Raw genomic sequence first — 5,211 nt, 5'->3', positions numbered from 1 at the left:
CTCGAGCTTGGCGGCGGGCCTGATTTGGCCGGGGTTCGGCCAGCAACGGCGCGGAGCTCACGCGGGTGGGGGCGGTAGAGGACAAAACGACAGTTGGTAGAGGTGTGTTGTCGTTTTCGGTTTTATGGCACCTGTCCCAACTGTTGTTAATTTGCAACACTAGTTGCAAAACTTTGAAACTGTTGTCAAATTTGGGTATGAATCTGTTTTTTTGCGAAAATAATCCCAAATCTATTAAACATCATCAACATCAGTATAAAGAACACCAAAGGTAATAAAAAATATAAATAGTTCTTTGGACAACCTAGGGAAGACTACGAGCACTGGAGTGATTCGAAGGAACGCCCCCATCCTAGCCTCCCCATCATAGGAGTTGGGCAGAGCTTGTCGAAGTAACGCTTGTTGGTAGATTGACGGGAAGTCATCGTTCTAATGCCCAATGACCAACGCAGCAAACCAACAACCATCTGTAATGATAAGAACCGTAGATCTGGAGAGCCAAACCTGTAACCACACCAACTAACACGAAGCGGTCTGGATCCCAGGAGATCCGCCATACACAAATACACTACAAGAAAAGTTCTGATAGACAACGTCTCAAAATCGTCCGCTAAGGGGTATTTTTCGTCGCCTATGGGCCTAACCCGACGATATGGGTTCCGTTGTCTAAAGTGCGTCGGAGCAAAGTCCTACGACGGTTTTTCCGGTCCGTCGCGCTTGGGCGCCCTTCCGCCACGGAAAATCGGACCGTTGCGAAATGTTTCGGGAGCCCGTTGGTCGCCGACGTCATGCAAACGGACACGTGGCGGACGCCGTTAGCGCGGTTAACGGTGTTAGCCGGCTGAAACCCCGTGGTAGATGGTAGGTCCACACGAGGCCTGCCACGTCTTAGCGGGCCGGCCCATTAAGTTTGCGGGCCGGGCCAGTGACTTAGTTTGACCGGTCAACTATATAGGCTGGGCTGGTCCATTAGTTACGTGGGCGGGCCTAACCTCTAAGGTTGATCTGGTCAAAACATTAATGGGCCGGCCCACTAAGCATGTGGGCCGGGCCGAATGCACTCGTTTGACCGGTCAACGAGGCAAAAGGGCCGGCCCAAAAAACATGTGGGACCCACTTTCTGTTATCGGGCCGGCCCATTTACCAAGTAGGGTCCACCTTAAAGCAAGTGGGCCGGCCCAAGAAGTTATTGGGCCGGCCCTATTAGCATGTGGGTCCCACTTTCCTGCTATCGGGCCGGCCCATTTAGTACGTGGGGTCCATATTAGATCAAATGGGCCGGCCCACCAAGCCAGTGGGCCGGGCCAAAAGCACGGGTGGGTCCCACTTTCCTGTTAATGGGCCGAGCCCATTTAGTATGTGGGGTCCACCATATAGCAAGTGGGCCGGCCCAACAAGATAGTGGGCGGGCCAAAAACACGAGTGGGTCCCACTTTCCGGTTAAAGGGCGGCCCATTTAGTATGTGGGGTCCACCATATAGCAAGTGGGTCGGCCCAACAAGATAGTGGGCCGGGCCGAAAGCACAGGTGGGTCCCACTTTCCAGTTAAAGGGCCGGCCCATTTAGTATGTGGGTCCACCATATAGCAAGTGGGCCGGCCCAACGCGCTAGTGGGCCGGGCCAAAAACACGGGTGGGTCCCACTTTCCTCTTAAAGGGCCGGCCCATTTAGTATGTGGGGTCCATCATGTAGCAAGTGGGCCGGCCCAACAAGACGAGTGGGCCGGGCCAAAAGCACGAGTGGGTCCCACTTTCCGTTAACGGGCCGACACGGTAAGTAAGTGAGTCGGCCCAAAATGTAAGTGGGTCCCACACTACGTTAATGGGCCGGCCCAATGCGTTAAAGGGCCCTGGTTGTTTGACTAGTCAACTTGCATTAAATTTCATGAGCCTAAAATCCGATATCAATGATACACACAATTACATACACAAATAAAATAACTAGGAAAATTACAAGGCAATTAATGTGCCCAAATAAAAAAAATTACATAGAATCATTGAGGACTTCTATTAGCATCATCAATAACACGTTGACATTTGGCAATCGCCTTGATTGAATCTTGTGTACTCTTGGTCAACATATCGGCTACGAGACCTTAAAGCAACAATACCATGTCTTTTATAAAGTACGGCCTTGAGATGTTCCTTGTTTGATGAAAAGAATGGTCTAGGTTGACGGCTATGAGAGGATGCATCGGAACAAAGATCGGAACTTTTTGTGGGCCTCTCTTCTAATGAAGATTGCTTCATCGAAGCGCATTCGATAATAATGCAAAAAGAGTTAAACGATGAACTATGCAAACATGTATTAAGCATTGTCGATATGAGATAGTCACAAGTACTAAGCGCGAGACTTACATTATATCGTTGCATAGGCTCACGCCGGAACCTTTTTTGCGCTCTATCTTCTACTAAGGACTTCTTCATTACAAGCTGCATTCTAGTAATATTGCAAACATAGTTACAACGAGTGAACTATTCAAACATTTATTATGCAATGTAGATATAAGATAATAACAAGTTGCATAAATAAGACAATGTATGGAACTTGTACTAAGCAGACTTACATCATAATGTTGCACGGGGTCGCTTTGGCGACTATCTTCTAATGATGACTTGCTTCACTAAAACTGCATTACGGTAATATTGCAAAAATAGTTACAACAATTAACTATTCAAACATGTATTACGCAATGTAGAGATCGAGATAACGACATGTAGCGGAACATACGGCTCGCTGCAGGTCCTTCTCTTGCGTGCACTAGTCGTGGTCGACATGCCTGTCATTTTAGGTTCAGCCACAAGTGAAATGCTAATCCTCCTGCTCCATTGTCCTTAACCTGTGTTTAGATATCACATTTAAGACCAAGTCGACTTGGTTTCAAATAATAAAAAACTTGAGCTGCCAAATGAATAAGCCAATATTTACCGGATATCGATTAAAACCAACTAGATGTTGCTTTGCATGAGATACGAATTTCGGACATTCAGATTTAGAGTAGGGTAATGCCAAGGTTTTCCACATAAAGTAAGCCGGCATTAAGAATGACCAAATGTCGGGTTCAAATCACCTTCGCAGCTTGCTCCAAGACAAGCATATCAAATAGGCGAAACATAGTAAAGCATGGATGGCATTGCTATGGCGGGGTTCCAAGTGTTTATCTCTTGCATAAGGAACAATGCATATAGGTTATAGATAATAACGGAAGTAAACTGCCAAAGTTACCAACCAAGAACTCAGATTCCAACCTTCCCTAGCGTCCCCGCTGTTAATGTTGGATATTCTAATAAGTGGTTCGCATGATCAATCCCTAGGAAAAATAACATTGACAAGTTAGTCTACGATAATACAAAGACCGGACATGCACGCAGCAATAACTATACAAGGCGTGCGACAGGAGCATTCATGGAAAAAAATAGCTATAAACTAAAGACGAGGTATAAGAGCAAGCAGATTGGAAATGCACATAGCATGATTATAAAAGCGAGTAAAAGAATAGGAGACACGAGAAAACAGCTAGCGGCTAGCGGTGAGCTAATGACGTGGTATAAGAACAACCAGATTGGAAATGCCCATAGCATGACTATAAAAGGAATAGCATGCAGTACAAAAACAGTTGGCAGCAAATGAATGGGTCCCCTATAAATATGTAGATGCACACAGGTGTCAGTAGAATGAACAGGATGGTGGCGACCGGATAATGCTTTGGTACTGTACAATATTTAAACGAACTTCATGCGGAGTAACACATCAAGAAATTTAATGGCATATGAGATCTGAAAATAACTACACAAAACATGGCTAAAGAAACACCGCGATCTAACGGGCCAGCGTACTAACCAAGCTGCGGCGGGGTGGACGGGGGCGGCAACTGATACGTCCAATTTGCATCACTATTTTATATCATAATTTGCTGCTATTCATTGATATATTTCATATTGGAACACAATACTTATGTTATTTCATCTATTTTGCATGTTTCATGATTATTTGGAGATCAAGCACCGGAGCCGGATTCTCGCTGGAAAAAGCACCGTCGAATGCAATATTTCGGAAGATCAACCGTCGAAGGGAGTTTTACCAAAAATCCTATTTTTCCGGATGACGAAGGAAGCCGGAAGGAGGGGCCGGGAGGACCCGGGGTGGGCCCACACCCTAGGGCGGCGCGGCCCATGCCCCGGCCGCGCCGCCATGTGGTCCGGGGGCCCACGACCCCTTTCGCCTCCTTTTCTTCGCGAAACCCTTCGTCCCGAAGACCTAAGCCACGGAGGAATCCTCACGAAGGGTTACGGCCGCCTCGCGGGGCGGAGAACACCGAGAGAGAAAAGAGCTCTCCCGGCGGGCAGGAATCCGCCGGGGAAATTCCCTCCCGGAGGGGGAAATCGACGCCCTCGTCACCGCCATCGAGCTGGACATCATCTCCATCACCATCATCATCATCTCCACCATCATCACCGCCATCTCCTCCGCAGCACCTCGTCACCGCCGTAGCAATTTGGGTTTGATCTTGATTGTTTGATAGGGGAAACTCTCCCGGTATCTATTCATACTTGTTGTTGATGCTATTGAGTGAAACCATTGAACCAAGTTCATGTTCAGATTGTTATTCATCATCATATCACCTCTGATCATGTTCCATATGATGTCTCGTGAGTAGTTAGTTTAGTTCTTGAGGACATGGGTGAAGTCTAAATGTTAGTAGTGAACTATGGTTGAGTAATATTCAATGTTATGATATTTAAGTTGTGGTGTTATTCTTCTAGTGGTGTCGTGTGAACGTCGACTACACGACACTTCACCATTTATGGGCCTAGGGGAATGCATCTTGTACTCGTTTGCCAATTGCGGGGTTGCTCGGAGTGACGAAACCTAAACCCCGTTGGTATATCGATGCGGGGAGGGATCGCAGGATCTCAGAGTTTAAGGCCGTGGTTAGATTTATCTTAATTACTTTCTTGTAGTTGCGGATGCTTGCAAGGGGTATAATCACAAGTATGTATTAGTCCTAGGAAGGGCGGTACATTAGCACAGGTTCACCCACACAACACTTATCAAAACAATGAAGATTAATCACCGTATGTAGCGAAAGCACTAGACTAAAATCCCGTGTGTCCTCGAGAACGTTTGGTCATTATAAGTAAACAAACCGGCTTGTCCTTTGTGCTAAAAAAGGATTGGGCCACTCACTGCAATTATTTCTCTCGCATTTTA

This window comes from Lolium rigidum, chromosome 3, assembly GCF_022539505.1.
Source record: "Lolium rigidum isolate FL_2022 chromosome 3, APGP_CSIRO_Lrig_0.1, whole genome shotgun sequence".
NCBI lineage: Eukaryota > Viridiplantae > Streptophyta > Magnoliopsida > Poales > Poaceae > Lolium > Lolium rigidum.
Note: the sequence above shows the minus strand (reverse complement) of the source record.